The sequence below is a fragment of the Macaca nemestrina genome, chromosome 6 (genome assembly GCF_043159975.1).
Source record: "Macaca nemestrina isolate mMacNem1 chromosome 6, mMacNem.hap1, whole genome shotgun sequence".
Classification (NCBI taxonomy): Eukaryota; Metazoa; Chordata; class Mammalia; order Primates; family Cercopithecidae; genus Macaca; species Macaca nemestrina.
In genome coordinates, this window is record NC_092130.1 from 64,220,940 (window position 1) to 64,239,563 (window position 18,624).

At 40.2% G+C, this 18,624-nt stretch overlaps 1 long non-coding RNA gene across 2 annotated transcripts in view; it reads left to right on the forward strand.

The window, feature by feature from the left end:
- The window catches only part of LOC105500007 (uncharacterized), a 68,917-nt gene that overhangs the window by 566 nt on the left and 49,727 nt on the right, over positions 1-18,624 (forward strand). For both annotated transcript variants that reach the window (XR_011624767.1, XR_011624768.1), the window contains exon 2: positions 18,258-18,364. This is a non-coding gene — a long non-coding RNA (uncharacterized lncRNA). The remainder of the gene's footprint in view (positions 1-18,257; positions 18,365-18,624) is intronic.

An 18,624-nucleotide genomic window follows, 5' to 3' on the forward strand; every position in this document is an offset into this window, starting at 1 on the left:
CGGAGAGGGCGGCCCAGTTGTCCTCCCGACACTACAATCGTGTTGGACTTAAGTCTGTGCATATATATGTCTTTGTATTTATGTATTATATATGTATGTACATACGTGGACAGGTGTGTGTGTGTGTGTGTGTGTGTGTACGTGGACAGGTGTGTGTGTGTGTGTGTGTGTGTGTGTGTGTGTGTGTGTGTGTGTGTGTGTGTGTGTGTGTGTGTTTAATAGGGCCGGTTTAAGCAAGTCCATATACAGACCTGGATAGATATGTGTGTGTATGTATGTGCATATATATATATTATTTTTAATAGGGCAGGTTTAAGCAAGCCCATGTGTACATGCTTGATGCTTGGATACGTGGTGTGTGCGTGTGTGGGTATAGTTTTTTAATAGGGCAGATTTAAGTGAGCCTGTGTGTACATACTTGGATAGGTAATGTGTGGGTTCCAGCGTTTGGCCTGCGGAGAGGCAGGCGGTTCAGCCAGCTCCCCTGAGCCTGCCCAGGAAGCTGCGCATCACCCCTCAGGAGAGGTGGTGCCTCCAATTCCACCCTAAGCACTGTGCCATCACCCCCTCCTGTATCTGCATCTGCAGGGCTTGTAGTATGTACGTTCAATTCCTTCAGCAATGTTCAATGAATGAGCGCCTACTGTGTACCAAGCGCTGTTCTAGGCACGGGAGATACAAAAGGCCAAAATTCCTGCTCTCAGGGTTTGCCAGCAGTCTAAATGGACAAGTATTTGTTGCACCCTTCTTTAGAGTCTGACACTGCAGAGCAGGGGAGATGAATCGCTGCAGTGAGTAATGTCAAGGACCTCATCCAAGACTAGGGAGACACCATGTTTGCATAAATACCTTGATCTGCCTTTGAGAAAAACATGGAGTGAGTTAAAGGAATTCAGATGTGGGAGCAGTGAAAGGCATCAGAGGTAAGATCAGGAAAAGCTTCCTAGGGCAGGTGGCAAATGCGGTGGGTCTGCAGAGGTGTGGAGGTGTGGAGGGTGAGGCAATGTGTTTCAGGTCAGTAGAGTAGAAGGACGGTTTGACGTTTGAAGAACAGGAATTTAGACTAGAAAAAGCCTTTAATGACTGGTTGTGGCATGTGCACTTAATCTGGTGAGAAATGGGTAGCCATTAAGTTGTTTTTTGTATCCATTAAATGTTTTGAAGCAAAGAAATTTTGCAATGGGAGTTGGTTTTTTTGAAGGTTGCTGTCAGCAGAATGATGATTGGAGTGGAAAGAGGTAAGCAGGAGGGCTACCTGGAAACTACTGCAATAATCTATGGAAAGCAATAAAATCCTGTGGTACTAAAAAGGCATTGGTGAATTAAAAGATAGTGGATGGATTAGTTACATTTCAGCAGTAGAATATTCAAGAGCTGCCAAAAAATTGAATTTAATTTTCCTTCCTAATTATGTTTTACTTAAATTATTATTTAAATTAGTTGGCATTCCTGGAGCAGCCCAAGAACAACCTAACTGAAAGGAGAAACCAGATTGCAAATTAAATGTGAATAATCTCCACATGGATAATTGAGTCAAGTATACAATGTGTTGAACACATACAAATACATTTACTTCCACAACACTCTACAGTCCCCAATGTATGCATATCTGAAAAAGATGTATGTGAATCTACATAAATTATAGGTCTCTGATCCAAACACAGATTACCTCATCTGCAACTTAAAAGGGTCCCAGTTCCCTCATTCTTTGAATCATTTCCCTTTGGTCTTGATTCCTTTCCTAAAGTAGAACCACTAACCAACTAAAACTGTTTCAAATCCCTAATGAAGTTCACCCTCTGATTGCCTTAAAAATATACAGCCAGAATTTTGAGCAAAAGAGCATCAAGATAGCTCAAATCCCAAATCCGTGTAACCTTGGACAAAGTACTTAACCTCAACAAGTTTCTCATTCTCAATCTGTAATGGGGATAAGAATAATGTCTGTTCCTCTGGATCTTAATGCGATTTAAATAATGTGACGTATGTAAAAGAAATACTCTACCCTCCTTAGAACACAAAACCCAGACCTCTTAAGGTTTTCACAAAAGCAAGTCTCCAGTAGACACAGAGGCCACTTACTCTAATTCTCTTCATTTTCAATGATGGACTGATTACTTCTTATTGCCACGTGTTTCTATAAAGGCGTGATGCTGTGAATAGTTTCACACCTCAAATGAGAACCTCACCCAAGACATTTCTGCATTCTCTGGAGTATAGGCATCTATGTCCATGAAAAGTCCTTTTAGTTGTCTGCTATTATTGTGTGGGAGTCTTAAGTGTCTTCGTAGGCTCTTCAAGAACTTGCTTTAGAATGTGGGTGCTCCTATATTGGGTGCATATATATTTAGGATAGTTAGCTCTTCTTGTTGCCTTGATCCCTTTACCATTATGTAATGCCCTTCTTTGTCTTTTTTTATCTTTGTTGGTTTAAAGTCTGTTTTATTAGAGACTAGGATTGCAACCCTGGCTTCTTTTTGCTTTCCATTTGCTTGGTAAATATTTTTCCATACCTTTATTTTGAGCCTATGTGTGTCTTTGCACGTGAGATGGGTCTCCTGAATACAACACACCAATAGATCTTGCTTCTTTACCCAATTTGCCAGTCTGTGTTTTAATTGGGGCATTTAGTCCATTTACATTTAAGGTTAATATTGTTATGTCTGAATTTGATCCTGTCTTATGATACTAGCTGGCTATTTTGCCCATTAGTTGATGCAGTTGCTTCATAGTGTCGATGGTCTTTACATTTTCATATGTTTTTGCAATGGCTGGTACTGGTTGTTCCTTTCCATGTTTAGTGCTTCCTTCAGGAGCTCTTATGAGGCAAGCTGGTGGTGACAAAATCCCTCAGCATTTGCTTGTCTGTAAAGGATTTTATTTCTCCTTCGCTTATGAGGCTTAGTGTGGCTGGATATGAAATTCTGGGTTGAAAATTCTTTTCTTTAAGAATGTTGAATATTGGCCCCCACTCTCTTCTGGTTTGTAGGGTTTCTGCAGAGAGATGTGCTGTTAGTCTGATGGGTTTCCCTTTGTGGGTAAGCTGACTTTTCTCTCTGGCTGCCCTTAAAATGTTTTCCTTCATTTCAGCCTTGGTGAATCTGACTATGTGTCTTGGGGTTGCTCTTCTCAAGGAGTATCTTTGTGGTGTTCTATGTATTTCCTGAACTTGAATGTTGGCCTGCCTTGCTAGGTTGGAGAAGTTCTCCTGGATAATATCCTGAAGAGTGTTTTCCAACTTGGTTACATTCTCCCCATCATTTTCAGGTACACTAATCAAACATAGGTTTGGTCTTTTCACATAGTCCTATATTTCTTGGAGGCTTTGTTCGTTCCTTTTCACTCTTTTTTCTCTAATCTTGTCATAATGCTTTATTTCATTAAGTTGATCTCCAATCTCGGATATCCTTTCTCCCACTTGATTGATACAGCTACTGATACTTGTGTATACTTCACAAAGTTATCTTGCTGTGTTTTTCAGTTCCATCAGGTCATTTATATTCTTTTCTAAACTTGTTATTCTAGTTAACAGTTCCTGTAACATATTATCAAGGTTCTTAGCTTCTTTGCATTGGGTTAGAACATGCTCCTTTAGCTCAGAGGAGTTTGTTATTACCCACCTTCTGAAGCCTACTTCTATCAATTTGTCAAACTCATTCTCCATCCAGTTTTGTTCCCTTGCTGGTGAGGACTTGCGATCCTTTGAATGAGAAGAGGCATTCTGGTTTTTGGAATTTTCAGCCTTTCTGCACTGGTTTTTTCTCACCTTCGTGGATTTATCTACCTTTGGTCTTTGATGTTGTTGACCTTCAGATGGGGTTTTTGCATGGGTGTCCTTTTTGTTGATGTTGATGCCATTGTTTTTTGTTTGTTAGTTTTCCTTCTAACAGATCCCTCTTCTGCAGGTCTGCTGGAGTTTTCTGGAGATCCACTCCAGGTGCTGTTTGCCTGGATATCACTAGCAGAAGCTGCAGAACAGCAAAGATTGCTGCCTGCCCCTTCCTGTGGAAACTTTGTCCCAGAGGGTACCCACCAGATGACAGCTGGAGGTGTCTGTCTACCCCTGCTGGGAGGTGTCTCCCAGTCAGGAGGCATGGGGGTCAGGGACCCACTTGAGGAGGCAGTCTGCCCCTTAGCAGAGCTCAAGTGCTATGCTGGGAGATCCACTTCTCTCTTCAGAGCCAGCAGGCAGGAATGTTTTAAGTCAGCTGAAGCTGCACCCACAGCCACCCTTTTCCCCAGGTGCTCTGTCCCAGGGAGATGGGGGTTTTATCTATAAGCCCCTGACTGGGGCTGTTGCCTTTCTTTCGGAGATGCCCTGCCCAGAAAAGAGGAACCTAGAGAGGCAGTCTGGCTACAGTGGCTTTGCCAAGCTGTGGTGGGTTTGCACCCAATTGGAACTTCCCGGCAGCTTTGTTTACCCTGAGGGGAAAACCGCCTACTCAAGTCTCAGTAATGGTGGACGCCCCTCTGCCCACCAAGCTCAAGCATCCCAGGTCGACTTCAGACTGCTGTGCTAGTAGTGAGAATTTCAAGTCAGTGGACCTTAGTTTGCTGGACTCCATGGGGGTGGGATCCACTGAGCTAGACCACTTTGCTCCCTGGCTTCAGCCCCCTTTCCAGAGGAGTAAACAGTTCTGTCTTGCTGGCATTCCAGGCGCCACTGGAGTACAAAAAAAACTCCTGCAGCTAGCGAGGTATCTGCCCCAATAGCCTCCCAATTTTGTGCTTGAAACCCAGGGACCTGGTGGTGTAGGTACCCAAGGGAATCTCCTAGTCTGCAGGTTGCGATGACCCTGGGAAAAGAGTAGTATCTGGGCCGGATGGCACCATCCCTCATGGCACCGTCCCTCACGGCTTCCCTTGGCTAGGGAAGGGAGTTCCCTGGCCCCTTACGCTTCCGGGGTGAGACAATGCCCCACCCTGCTTCTGCTCACCTTCTGTGGGCTGCACCCACTGTCTAACTAGTCCCAATGAGATGAACCAGGTACCTCAGTTGGAAATGCAGAAACTACCACTTTCTGCATTGGTCTGGCTGGGAGCTGCAGACTGGAGCTGTTATTCGGCCATCTTGCCAGCCAAGTAAAATATCCATTGCAAACTTTTATGAAGTCCACCTTTTATTACATTCTGTATTAGCCTGACTTTTCTAGAAAATAAGCCTAACTATTATACATGCTCAATTGGGAACTATAATTGCAAGGGAGTAGGAATGCAGGCAAAAGGAAACTAAGGAAAGGTAGAGAGAAAGCAAATACAGGGTGGCATGTTATCGAACTGGTTACAGCTTCAAAACCTAGCTTATTTCTCAGTACTCTGGGATATTTCCAGAGAGGCTATTCGGAATCACTGTGTCTTAGAACAACATGGGGTTGGAGTGGAAGAAAGAAATTGAACTCTTTCCAATTTTTTCTTTCTTCATCAAAATCTGTCCTATAACTCATGCTCCTGCATTTCTAGGATATGTCACCTGGTGCCTCTAGGCAGCCCCACTGGAAAATTCAGAGCTTCTGTGGGCCCAGTAGAATAGGAACTGAGTCCTGAAGCTATAGCAGAAGAGGAACCCGTGGTTCAATCCCTGCCCATAGCCCCTTCTCAATCCCCCTCCCTCTGCCCTGCCAAGGGTGGCAGTGAGTGACAGGGGCTTTAAACCATGGGACTATCAAGAGTTTCCAGGGGCCATTTTGTCAGGAAAGTAGAACAACATGCTGAAGCCTTGGAAACAAGTGGGGTGAACTTACCTGAGGAGGGACATAACTTAGAGACAGTTATAGCCTTTAGTGGAGTCTCAAAACAAGAGTTGCTTGGGCCCTAACTGCTTCAGTCTTTATTATGCAGCTTTTTCAATTCATATTCACATAATTTTCCCAAAGTACATCATGGCACAACTTGGAGTAAGGTCTGGTGTAGGTCTGGTGTCAGCCTTCCCTGTATCCTGGAAGCTAACGCTTCCTCTGAGTGTGAGCTTTGTCCTGTTTGGAAGGGCTCCTTTGTGGCCTCTACCTACAGCCCCACTGTGTTCTCCCCCTCCCCTCATTAGGCATGATTTATATTTTTGACACCCAGTGAAGTAAAGCCAAGATCTGGGATTTTTTCTCCCAGAAGTCTCCCCCAACCCTAAGGGAACTCTGAAGACACCAGGGAGCCTCACCCAAATCTATCCTTCGACATTCCAGTCCCAAATGCAAATGATTATCTTTGGAGGAAGAGTAACACCTATTCACCCACCAGAATCGTGTCCCCAGAAACCTAGTCCAGCTGAAATGATCTTTTAAGTAAGTTTTTGATATATATTCTCAAATAGGGGGATGCAGGCATTCTATTATGTACCTCAGATTGTTCTGGCAAAGGATTGGCCAACTATGTGACCCAGTTCTTTAACATTATGAAAGCCTGAAGTCCTACAACTTATCCTGAGTTCATCAGATGCATCTAGCAAATAGACATATAAAGGCAGGAGACTAAAACTATCTGCTACCCATGCCTGACTGCCGGACTGACTATAAAACACAAACTTCATATTCAACAGCTTTGTCACATTCACCTGCAGACACTGTTGGCCCAGTTTTCCTCTTTCCCACCCTGCACTGCACATAGTCTTCCTCTCCTTACCGTCACACACATGCAGTTTCTAGCCCTGTTTTTAGCTCTGCAGTCAGCACTTGCCTCATAGGTGTGAGAGAATCAATTGAAGTGGAGCTGAAGAACAGCCTTCTAGATGGTAAACATGTAATTGTTCATTTCACATTGCCTCCCCAGAGTCCTAGGGGGATAAAGTTTTTAAATTACATAATCTTTATTTTTGAGTTATACGTATGTAAATATTCCTGTTTAACATGATACACATAGGGGATAAAGAATGCTTGAACATAATCTATTCTCTGAATATTTGCACAACAGGCTGTACTGTAGAAAGAAGCAAGAAATGGCCAGGCACAGTGGTTCACGCCTGTAATCCCAGCACTTTGGGAGACCGAGGAGGGCAGATCATGAGGTCAAGAGATCGAGACCATCCCGGCCAACATGGTGAAACCTCGTCTCTACAAAAATACAAAAATTAGCTGGGCATGGTGGTACGCGCCTGTAATCCCAGCTACTCAGGAGGCTAAGGCAGGAGAATCGCTTGAATCTGGGAGGAGGAGGTTGCAGTGGGCTGAGATCGTGCCACTGCACTCCAGCCTGGTGACAGAGTGAGACTCTGTCTCAAAAAAAAAAAAAAAAAAACAGAAGCAAGAAACAGAAAGAGAATAGTATCCAGGTTGTAGGCCACATTTTCCCAGAAAAAACAATATTTATGTTCTCCCACCCTTAACCAAATGGAGGGTGGGGAAGAGGATGAGAGGGAAACATTTATTAAAATGTAGCAAAAATACACTTTGTAATATATGAACAGATCCCCTCATAATGTGTTCTCAAACTTAAAGTTGAAAACCATCTCAAATTATCACTCATCCATTTTCATTTGCACCTAGTTTTCCCAGTCCTACTTCCCAGAGGCCTGTGCCATTAACAGGACTGATATTTACACATAGGATGTGTGAAAGACAAAGTGCTTTCTTCAGTAATTTTCACCTGTGAGCACCATTTGAAAAGAATCAGTGGACATGTCAGAGCAAGGCAAGATTACAGACTGCCTTTTACCCCATGGCTAGTAAAAAAAATAAAGAGTAAACACCATAAATAGACAACAGGAAAAAGAAGTCAAATCATTAACAGGAAACAAAGAAGCATAAGTTAATACTACACTTGAAAAATGATCTGATGAGAAAAGAAACAGAACTTCTGCCTTAGCTAAGCTGGATTCTAAAGGTGGTTCCCAACTTTCTGAAACTGTGCTAGGAAAATAAGGTTTCCACAAAACCATGAGAGTTATCTTTATATCCCCAGACTTGGAGAGGAGCAGAATTGGAGGTATACAGTCAGCCAAGAAGAAATCATGGAAAATCCCTGGAGAATATAGATGCCTGAGGCTGACACAGGACTAGCGGAGTCCAGAGGAAGCTCCAGGGGTCACTCTTTTGATGTATCTGAGTGAGGGAAAAAGTAGAGCAAAAAGGCAGAAAAAAAAAATACATCTAATTATCTCAAATGATGAATAGGAAGCTATGAAATTTGAAGATAAAAGAAAAAATTTTAAAAAAAAGACACCCATGCAAAAAGCCAGTGGAAAAGATTACATTGAAGCTACAGTGAAAATAGCCTTCCCTAACCCTCCCTGCCTTAATGTTAACACTGGCTGAAACCCACAGGTGCTCTGATTCTTTCTCTATATTAAGTGGAAATGAAAGAATGAAATGGGGAAGCAAAAACCAGGGCTAACTCAGGAAGAGTCAGAGGTTCCAGTACTCCACAATTAAAGGAGGACTGATCTGAAACCTGGGGGATACCCCATCAGCTATTGGACATGCCTGTACCAGTCAAGTGAATCTTGATACAGGACAGTTGACAAAATCTCAGAGCTAAGAAAGTAAAAACTAAATCCACTAACAAATGCTACCCTCAACCCCAAGCTTTTATTAAATAGCAGAATGGAATATTGAGCCATCAAGCTAGCATAGATGGAAAGACAAATCAATCTCACATTAAAAACAACAAAGAAGACATATCAGAGAAAATAGAGGTCTGGGCAGAGCTGTTCATGCTAAACACAAGTAGGATAGGAAGAAATGCCATGACAGTTGTGTAATAATTTTACAGGAACATATATAAAGGAAAGCTATCGAGTATGCAAAAAACAAAAATTCCACCTGAATGCTCTTGAGATAGAACTTAAGAAAGAAATTAATTCAGTGAAACAAGAGCTAAAAGACAACTTGACAAAATATCAAAATTAGATGTAAAGCACAGAAACCAAAGAAAGAAAGTCAGGACTAAAAACACCATTTCTTGTGATGTAAATTAGAAACTGCAAGGAAAAGACTACACACAATTTTAAACTAAATTATGAACAGAGCAGAGGGGCTATTCATAGTGAATGCAAAGAATGAGACAAACACAAAGTAGATACTAATAACAAAAACCAACCTAAAGATTACTGTGTCCCCAAGGCAAATAACCCAACAAATAGACACAAAAATACTTTCAAATATGATAATAAAGAGTCTGACTCCATTTTTTATGTTTGCTGGCAGATTTCAAGCCCCACCACTCCCTCTTCACCTTCTGCCCCACAGCTGGGCAAAGTGTTAAAGAAGCCCAGGTGTTTCCTTCTCTGGCACTGATGGCAAATTCAAACCACATAAGCCCCTGACTGCATCAGGGAACCCTCATCCTGGCCCGCACCCCAACCACCATAAAGCCCCAGGCCAGTTGACTTTCCCTGCTGTCTTAAGCCGTTTTTGGTTTTGCTTGAGAGTCTGCTCTGCTCTCCCCAGAAAACCTCATTATGTAAGTAATAAATCTTGTTACATACCTCCCTGCTGCATGAATGGCATCATCAGTCTAGACACCTGTATCAGACTGTTTTCACACTGCTGATAAGACATACCCAAGACTGGGCAATTTACAAAAGAAGGAGGTTTAATGGACTCATAGTTCCACGTGGCTGGGGAGGCCTCACAATCATGGCAGAAGGCAGAAGGCAAAAGTCATGTCTCACGTGGCAGCAGACAAGAATGAGCCAAGTGAAAGTGGTTTCCCCTTATAAAACCATCAGATCTCGTGAGACTTATTCACTACCCCAAGAACAGTATGGGGGAACCACCCCCATGATTTAATTATCTCCCACTGGGTCCCTCCCACAACACGAGGGAATTATGGGAGCTACAATTCAAGGTGAGACTTGGGTGGGGACACAGCCAAACCACATCAACACCTAACCAAATTTAGGGTACAAAATCCATTTTGCCTCTGTAGGATGATCAAAACAAATTAATAGAAGACGATTTCTCTGCAATGTTAGAAAAACTGAATATACAGTCTAATGAAAGAGCAAATTATTTTTTGGAAAAACATAGAATATGATGATTCTGGGACAGATTCTGGTAAAATTATCAAATTCCAAGGATAAAGAAAAATTTCTTCAAGCGGCGTGGTGAAAAAAAGCATGTCACTTACAAGAGTAAAATAATCAACAACTTTCAGACTTCTTCATAGCAATGTCTACAAAGTGTTGAGAAAAGTGTATCATGTCCTGCCAACATGCTATTCAATATTAAAGCAAAAGTCAGATCTTACTAAATATGATTGCATTCATAGTTTTCATGGGCTCTTTTTATAAAAACTAATAGTTGAGAACAAGCCAACCAAGAGATTAATGAAAATAAAGAACTCAGGAGCAGAGATGCTGTGACATGTAGTGAACATTAAATCCATATAAAACTAAAATGTAGTTAATTTATGAAGTTAAGTAGAAATGTTGTAATGTTTGATAATATGGAATCAACATATAGCTTAGAGAACTAATTTTTAAATGGACAAAATTGGGTGGAATAAAGTTTTAAGAGTACTTATTTCTTTATCTTTCAAAGCAAATGCTATGAATCAAACGTTCTCTTAAAGAAATACAACAGTACCCCATAAATATCTATACCTACTATGTCCCAACAAAATTTTAAAAAATTAAAATGAAATACATTATTTAAAAAATGAATTGATCATAACTTGTTAAAATGTTTCCATAACCTTTTTTTTTTCTTTTGAGTCGGAGTCTCACTCTGTTGCCCACTGCAGCTCTGCCTCCCGGGTTCACGCCATTCTCCTGCCTTAGCCTCCCGAGTAGCTGGGACTACAGGCGCCCACCACCAAGCCTGGCTAATTTTTTGTATTTTTAGTAGAGACAGAGTTTCACCATGTTGGCCAGGATGGTCTCGATCTCCTGACCTCGTGATCTGCCCGCCTCGGCCTCCCAAAGTGCTGGGATAACAGGCGTGAACCACCACGCCCGGCCCCAGATGTTTCCATAATCTTTTTAAACATTTGCAGAGGTGGCAGTATAGAGAGCTGTAGTCTGAATATGGCTCATGGGCTATAGAAATACTGTGCTTGCTTATTTTGTTTAACCTACTCAGGAGTGACATAAACAATGTAACCAGAGAGATTCTTATTTTGAAAACAATAGAAGAAACTTAATTTTTTAGTTTGCTGCATGAATCGTATAGTCACTATGCCTAAAGGCATTTAAGTTTATGACCCCCATCTTAGAGGAATACTTTAGGGACAAACATTTCTTTGTTAAGGAAACAACTCTCTAATATACAGCAATTTCTATAGTTTCTTTTCCTTCTCTTTTCCACTTTAATAAAATCATTTCTATATATCTGTACCATATATATTAGATATATAGCATATAGATTGTGATCTAGATATAAATATGCATACAGTGATTACTAGAATTAGGTTTGGTTAATGTCCACAATTATTTCAGGCTGGTGAGATTTTCTGTAAGTTTTTACCTTCTCTGTATTACTTAAATTTCCAATGATGAGAATTAATTATTTTCACCATCAGTTACTATTCAAAAGATCATGAAGACAAAGATAATTAGTTATGTGCCCAGGATATTTTATATTAGGTGCTAAAATAGTTTACATGCCAAGAAAAATTCTTTGGGGGACCTAACATTAACATCAGTCTTATGGAAATTTGTAAATAATATTAATTTATTATCATTAAAATATACTTAAGATTTGTGTGTGTTAAATGAAAGATCTAAAGTAAATTATTAATATTATTGCATTTGGAAAAAAGGCAAACATGTATCTCTCCAGTGTGACTGCCTATTTTTTATTTACACAAGATTTTAAAAGGTTTTTTTCTTTACTGTTTGCTTAGATTAGTAAAATAACAAGATGGGTGCAGTTACTTTCCTTCAGGATCAGAGTCAGCGTGGCATTTGCTAAAGACAAAGTGGTTCTTCTAACAAGCCAAAGAGCTCGAGAGGTTCCAATCTGCCCCTTAGAGCCATAGGTAAATACAGATTATTTGAATGACTCTACCGAGTCTCCTCGTTGTTCCAGCATGCCATACCCCTTCTCAGTTCTGTGTCTAGTTTTGTAGTCTCTTCTTTGTAATATACTCTACCCACAGTTCCTACCTCTCCAGAAGGGAATATGTAGAGGTGTTTGGGTTGTTCCAAGGCCTTGCAAATGTTACTGATACATAACAGGAATCACAGTCTCACACAATGATGAATTATCCACCCAAAGTGCCAATAGCATCTGTGTGGAGAAACCAAACCTTCAAGACTTCAAGATCCAACTCAGTTCACACTTCCTAAAATGTACACCACCTACTCATGTTCTTCTCTGGAACTTTGAGAGGGTTTCTTATATGAAGCAAACATTTTAGCAAGTAATTCTATATGATTGCCTTTCTTCATTAGCCAACTGTTGTAAAGGCATAGATCCATTGTAGACTTCTTCAGAGACCTTGTCATGCCCGTTATCATACGGGTGCCTGGGATAGATAAAATAAAACTATTTCAGACCCTTTTACAGTGAAGATTTAACATCTCAGTTGGACAGCCAATTTAGTTAAATGGTATGTCTAAAGGTGCAGAAATCTGTGAATGCTATATTGAAAGAGAAATAGTGTGTATCCCTAAACACATATTTTATGTGATTCCTTGATTTATTCTACTTTGAAATTAGTAAGTTTTATTGAGATCTTGAAAAATGAGTTGCAATACTGTATTTTCATAGCTGTCTTTCCAGAACTCAAGACACTTCACAATACTTTCATGTTTTGACAAACTAATGTTAAAATACTCTGTTCCAGGCCGGGCGCGGTGGCTCAAGCCTGTAATCCCAGCACTTTGGGAGGCCGAGGCGGGCGGATCACAAGGTCAGGAGATCGAGACCACAGTGAAACCCCGTCTCTACTAAAAATACAAAAAATTAGCCGGGCGCGGTGGCGGGCGCCTGTAGTCCCAGCTACTCAGGAGGCTGAGGCAGGAGACTGGCGGGAACCCGGGAGGCGGAGCTTGCAGTGAGCCGAGATCGCGCCACTGCACTCCAGCCTGGGCAACAGCGTGAGACTCCGTCTCAAAAAAAAAAAAAAAAAATACTCTGTTCCAAATGTGTCTATAAAATGTTTTTTTTTTTTCTCATTACTTTTCCTTATTTTTGTATGACAGAATTTGTTCATCAAGGTCAACTTGGTAAATATATAATTGCGGAACATTTGATTTGAGGTATAACTTTAGTGTGAAAGCCTATTAACTCAATCACACCTAGTGCCCCAATCTTGGTTTCTAATATCATTCTCCGATAAAAAGAACCTGGACTTGTTGGAGAAATGGCTGATTCTAGGACTGGGGCAGTAAGTACAGAATGAGCCTGGGACATCTTGTAGTGCAGGGAGTAAGGAAGTGCTGAGAAATTAAAATAAAATGTTAAAACTCATAATGATTCAGATATGTTAAAGGACCATAGAACACAACTGAAAAAAACTCCTAATAACTTAAAACCAAAGAATAAAATAAATATCCACAAGTCCATACTGATATAAACAAATCATTTAATAAATTATTCCATTATTTAAATAATTGAATAATTATTGAATAAATAGGGAGAGAAGACAAAATTTTCTGCATAAAATTACAAATAATTTATATAAATGGCCATCCCTAAAAAGAGGGAAGCGTAACTCTCTACTCCTTCATTACAGGCTACACACAGTGACTTCTTTCCAGAGTGCAGTTTGTAAGGGTGGTAGGGATAGAGTCACTTTACGGTGAAGAATCCTGACAAACACCACCTCAACCAGATGATCAAGGCCACATTATCAGTGATTAATCATGTTGGTAGTAAGTACTCTTGGTATGGTGTCATGAAAATGGCAATTGGTCTTCGTGTCTTCTTCCAGAAGCCCATAATTCTGGTTTCATTATGAGAAAAACATCAGACAAATTCCAGTTTGGGGACATTCTACAAAATACTTGACTAGGAGTCCTCAAAACTGTCAAGGTCATCAAAAACAAGAAAAGCCCAAGAAACTGTCACAGTCTAGAAGAGCCTAAAAAGACATGATGACTAAATGTAATGTGGTATTTTCAATGGGATCCTGGAACAGAAAAAGGACATTGGGCAATAACTAAGAAATACAGATAAAGCGTGGACTTTGGCTAACAATAATTTCTTATTATTAGTTCCTTTACTGTAACAAATATGCCATACTCATTTGTCAGTAATATGGGAGATTGGATGTGGGGTATATGGCCACTTTTTACAGTCTTCACAATTTTTCTGTTTCTAAAACAGTTGTATAAGATAAAGTATATTTGTTTTAAACCTATTAACTATTTTCAACTTTTTGAAGTATGAAAGGAGTACTACTGTCAAAATGACACTTATAAAACTTAGAAACATTATCACTGTTACACTTTCCATAGCAGCACAAATAGGTCATGGGTACCACTGTGAGTGCTGTGCGGTGCCGCCCAAAGCCTCCCTTTGGAGGAAGGATGTATTCCCACAGCTGCAGTGAAGGGTGCTGGCTGACACTGCTGAGCTGTGAGTTCTTTTCAGGAATTGCCTCACCTAAAGAGTACCACTTAGCACAAGGCCACGTCCACTTCTCAGTGCAGTCTGTATCTGACTGGTAATATTTAACAACCAGATCTCTGAAGAGAGAAAAACCAGTGCCCTTGTTTGTAGCATTTAACCAGTTTCTATAGTGTTGATGTTTCTACTATAGCCCATATCAAGTACCAAAGTGCAATCAATGAATGCCCATTGGAGAAGAGATGCATACAATCACCTCCCAAGCTGGAATGAGCCGGCTGTAGCACATCACTGTGTCCTTTTGATATCAACTTGGGACAACATTGAGGAGCCATTTCAAATTCACAGCTCCTGGGGGGCCAGCTGAGAGCTTATTATGACTGCATTGTAGCCCAGTCTCTCCCTCTACCCAACCCTGCTTCCTTTCCATCCCTTCTAAGCATTTGACTCAACAGCACTCAACTTCCTGCATGTGAATCTCATCTCAGATTCTGCTTCCTGAGGAATCTAACGTGCAACAGGGATTTCTTGCTGGACAAACTAACCAAGAAGATTATTATTCAATGATTGCTTAAAGTACTTGAAGACAATTATCTTGGCAATGATGATGCTGATGCTGTGGTCATAGGACAACAAAGGAAAGGAAAAATTTTTGTCTAACAGACTCTCGAATTCTATTTAAACAAGGAGTCAGTATATGAAAAAGTAAAAATTATAAACAAGATGAGATGGTTGAGATGGGGTCTGACTATGTTGCCCAGGCTGGTCTCAAACACCTGGGCTCAGGGGGTCCATCTGCCTAAGCCTCTCCAGTAGCTGGGATTACAGGCATGCCCCTCCATGCCTGTTAATAACCAAATATTTTAATGAAAATAATTTATGCTACTCTCTAGGAAACCCAGAGGACCTTTGGTAACCATGCCTATTTTACTTTACTTTCATATGCCCTTAACATGTAATCCATGTTGTCATTATCCACCATGCATTTATTGAATATCTACCTTGTGCCAAGCTCTGTGCTATGGATCTTGCACTTAAAAAATACCATCCCTTCTCCTAATTCTAAGGAACTTACACATCGGTATGAGGCCACAAAACAACAGTGAAGTGAAAAAGTGTCATGATTCATGTGAGTACAGGGCACTGTGGATGCTCTGAATACATGATGATAGCCGTCATTTATCAAGTTATGTTTGCCGTGTACCCAGGATTGTTTCTGATGCTTTACAAGCATTATTTCCTTAAATCTCACAGCAATCTCCTTTTAGATTCTTGCATATACCTTCACAGTAAGTGATTACATGCTTACCTCTTTCATATTTGGCTTGTGGTTTTAACTAGTCTGACACCTGACAGTTCAGCTCTCTCTCCCCCAGCTCAGCAAGGTTTCTGATGGTTGGTTCCTAGTTCATGATGTGTGACTACTCAGCTCATAAAACTGGCCTGGTATCTTTTCTTCCTGAGGCCAAGCTTTTCTACATTTTCTTAGATCTGGTGGGCCCCCTTTTTTTTTTTTTTTTTTTTTTTTTTTTTTTTTTTGCTTATCTTAGCCAGAGCCATTTGCAGTTGAAAGATCCCAGCTGACATAAACAATAAGAATATAATCATACGATCATGAAAAGCCAACAAAGAATAAGAGTGCAAAGATATAGAAAAGAGAGAGATGTTAATATTTGATACAGTGCTGTTCCTAAAGAACCCAGGGAAAAGGTATCCATCCCAACTGACTGGCCTTTAACAGGAGAGAAACTTGTTTCACTGAAACTACAAGAATGGAGGCCAAAAAAAAAAAAGGTATGGATAGAGATTCTTACTAGGATTGGGGGCAGGAGAAAGAATCAGCATGTCAAAGTTATGTATCAGATGGCCTCTATCATTTCCAAGAAAACAGCAACATTGAGGAGAGGATAAAGAAGTGGGGAGTTAAAGAGGCCAAACGTTTACATAGCTGCTTTGGAGAATGGCCGAGGAGTTGACTGGACTGAGGGAGGCATTGTTATGGCAATATGGAATGACATCAGTCTGTATAACTGGGCACCTTCACCACAGACAGCCTGAGAAAGAGACACAGCAGGAATCAGGCCTTTTATCTAAAACATTTTCTAAACTTTATTTATTGTGCTAAATGTATCCTTTTTTAAAGTTATAATGTTATAACAGTTATAATGTTAAAGTTTTTTAAAGTATAAATTTGAAAAATTAAATTGAAAAGTTTAAATAGTGCCAGGCATGGTGACTCACACCTGTAATCTCAGGGCTTTGGGGAACTGAGGCAGGTGGATCACTTGAGGCCAGGCATTAGAGACCAGCCAAGGCAACATAGTGCTTGAGCCCTCATCTTAAAAAGCTAAATAAAATTAAAAGTTAACCGGGCGTGGTGGCTGTCACCTGTAGTCCCAGCTACTCAGGAGGCTAAGGCGGGAGGATCATTTGAGCCCAGGAATTTGAGGTTACAGTGAGCTATGATTGTGCACTCCAGCCTGGGCAACAAAGTGAGACCCTGACTTTTAAAAAAAGAAACAAAATCTTGAGAAATCATCTTTTATTCCAAAGAAAATATAAAAATCTCATTGAACCCAGCCTTACATAATCTTTTTGAAAAAATTCCAAATCCATTTGAAAAATAGTGGTCTTGATTTTGTTCTGTGTAAAACCTAAAGTACATACAAATGGCCAGCAGAGGGAGCCAAAACCATGTATGTATTTCATTTGTACATCGTTTTTAGGAAAGTGGATTAATAAAAATTACAAAATGCAAATAACCCTCATCATTCAAGAATATATGCAAAAATCATAGAAATCATATATTTAGTGCTACTCTATGCCAAGTACTGTATGGAAAATTCAAAGCTAGAATGGGATTCTAAATGTGAAGCAACTGAAAAAGTATTCCTTCCTCTCACTCTCTAGGACTTTTTTGGGTTTTTGTTTTTTTCTTTTTTCTTTCTCTAGGACTTTTCTGTAGTAACTCCTGAAAAGCAAAATAATTTGTGTTCTATTGAAGTGGGAACATTTTATGAGTTGTATGAACACTTTTTCAGTTCCTATTGCTGAGAACACAATTGTTAGCAGTGTGTTGTAAAGAAACGGGAGGGCCTTAGCTCACACCTCTTAAATCAGGCTCTAGGTATCTCTCAGGAAACAGAAGGAAATCATTTTTGTGGAAATTTGTTGACAAGGAATTTGCCACAACTACACTATACATGTCTCTCCATTTTCTGGACAATAACTGCATTAGTTAAGGTGTTTTGTTTATAAGTAAGAGAATCCAACTCTGACCAACTCTGGCTAACTAAGCGGGGGAAATAATTTACTGAAAGAATGCTGGTTAGTACTATCCTTTCAATAATTTATAAATATTTGGGGGAAATGGTTGATATTTAAAAATGACAATGAATATATTTTGTATAACTTTACGGTCACAAAGTTGAAAATTTATATAAAATAGATAACTTATAGAAAGATATATATGTAATATGTAATACATAACAAAAATAGAAGAAAACAGAATATGACTATTTTAAAAATGAATGTATTATTGACAACCTTCCTATTAAAAAAAAGAGAGAGAGAGAGAGAGAAAGAAAACAACAAAAAAAATCCCTTCAGGTCCAACTGGCCTCACTGGCAAGTTCCAATAAACATGTGAGGATGAACAGTTTCACCTGAAACAAAGACTTGTAGAGAAAAGAAAGTGTTCACCGTCTCCTTTTATGTGGCGAGCATCACCTTGACCTGAAAGCCCAACAAGGACTTCCATTTGCAGAAAAATGAGTAGACATGCTTTTTTTCTATTCTTCTCACTACGTACAGTTACAAACTCTGGACATTATGAATACAACAAATACAAGATGACTCTGAAAGGCAGAGAGAAGGAGGCAGACTGGCTAGGGACCTGGGACATGAGGAACGACAGAGCAGTAAGTACCCTGGGTTTCTTTTTACTTCATACATCCTTGGGTGTATGAAGACTGGGTAATGGAGATGTCAGCAATCCAGAAATACCAATGGGCACAGATGGAAATAGCCCCCAAAACCTTGGTCTCTGTAGCCAGAGAACCAAGAAATAGGCAGCCCAGCAAGACAGAAAAGTTTTAAACAATAACCCCTCTACTCCACCAACAATCACAGAAGGAAACTGTGCCCTTACTCCCACCAGCAAAGGCTGAATAGGGAACCT